We start from the raw sequence: 2,144 nt of genomic DNA on the forward strand, positions 1-2,144 counted from the left end.
TTCCGTCTTCTCCGCTCTTCCGTCTCCTTTGCATGCTCTTATTTATCGAACGGGAGTCTTGACACAAATAATACCTTATCTACTCCAAATATGAAGAACAAAAAAAAAACCAATTATGTCATCATGGATAATATTTAGGTGAATACACGAAAAAATGGAATAAATCGATTTTAATACACTTATTGTACACAACCATTATCTTTTACTCAGCATATGTTCAAGCCGACGAAAAAAAAAATGCTCAAAAAAAGCGTATGAGTTTGGCATTGACTGAAAAAAAGAACGAAAAATCACGAACATATCGTTAAATCAAATTGGTTTTATGAATTTTGAAGCGCATACTGGACGATCCCCAATGGCGATAAAAGCTCATCAATCTAAACAAAACGAATATGTGCCATTAATTGTGTCAACCAATTACAGGGATTTCCCAAAGGCTTTCCGTATGAAATAAAATTAACTAAACCGATTTACCAACATAGACGAAAAACAAATACGTGAAGCTTTTGGTTTTTTGATTTGGTCGATTTTGCGGATAAGAAAGAAAAAACTTCACTTGAAGCAATAATGTCTTATAAAACGAATTTATTTTACAAAGAAAAATATCAAAATTCTGATTTTTATAATATCTCCGATTTTTTCATACTAAAGAAGATTTTATGGGTGATTTTATGACAGAAAATAATATTTTCCATGGTCGAGTTTAAATGAAAAAAAAATGTGTACACTTATTTACGGTGAAAAGAATACGAAGACATTTGCTTGAATAAAAGTGTGGCGCTTTAAACCCAATCGCATTCATCTTTCGAAGGTAGCGCAGAAAAATAATATGGATCGAACGAAATAGGGTCGATGAAAATTGACACTTTCAATTGATGACGATGAGAGCGAAAGCTTAAACAATCCCCCTACTCCAATGAAGAGTATAAATTAACGATTTTTTTTTTCGTTCGATGGCACAAAGAACAAAACGAATGGCGAGTAATGCAGTGGAAGAAAAAAAAAAGCGTTAAGTACAAAACAAACCGGTTGGAAAGGGGATATGTATTTTGTAACATTTGGTTGTGGAACAAATGGGACAGAGATAAAATGACATCAAAAATATAGCAACATTTATCGCCGGATTGTAAAAGCGGAGACATGGGGCCAAAGAGAGAAAGAGACGAAGAAGGAAAGCACAAAAAGGATTTTGTGAGTGGTAATGTTATAAAAAAATAAAATTATATTGTTGAGGTGTCTTCCACTCCCAATCGGATTGCATTTTTTTAATCTTTTTACATCCATGTACTTATGCACGAACATAAACAGACACTGCCCTCCATTACACACTGACATATTTAATGTGAGTCATGTCAGATTTTAATTTTTCTTATTGGCAACATGGAAGGCGATATGTGTACGCGTGATATATTAAATCTCTAAGGAATCGTGCGTCCCTCGAACTCTCAATATAAAAATAGAACAACAAAGTGTATATATTGTTGTCTGCATTTACCGTTTTCGTTGTTCGACTAATGTTTTCGCATTGATGAATTATACCCGGGAGATGAGTCATATAAAACAAATACCTGTAAAGTGTACACCTACCGTCATTGTCAATGTGAATCATATCATCTCGATTGGGTTCTTCATCTCAGCAGATGGGCCCCATATTGCTTCAGGTGTATTGATTTTGAGTCTTTAAATTTCTTTATCACTTTTGTGAGCCAGTTTATTATTGTATCGATTTTGTGAGCGCAACCTAAATTGCAAAGTCATTCAAAATTCTCGTTCAACAATACCGATCGAAACAGTTCGCTTGAACAAAGTTCATCTAAAAATAGTTGCAGTTTTTTTAGTATTCCTCACAATTGCCTAAAAAACGCCATCGTCCAAATATGACTATCGAAAAAAAAACTTGTTAAGAAAGCAAATGTCAGATTACAAAGCGAAATAACACGAAGGTATGTTAGTATATTATTGATTTTTTTCCAGTTTCAAGTACGAAAAAAGAGTATTATTGTCATATTAATAGCAAAGTGATGTTTCGTTTAATAGATGGTGTATGTGTGTGTATGTGTGTGGAGGGGTCTATTCGTTAAATGAGCATTGCCTTTGTGGCCGCAACTGAATCGTTCGCATTCTCGGAATATTGTCGGGAATGT

The sequence above is a fragment of the Contarinia nasturtii genome, unplaced genomic scaffold (genome assembly GCF_009176525.2).
Source record: "Contarinia nasturtii isolate CC-2019 unplaced genomic scaffold, AAFC_CNas_1.1 Cnas_scaffold_78, whole genome shotgun sequence".
Classification (NCBI taxonomy): domain Eukaryota; kingdom Metazoa; phylum Arthropoda; class Insecta; order Diptera; family Cecidomyiidae; genus Contarinia; species Contarinia nasturtii.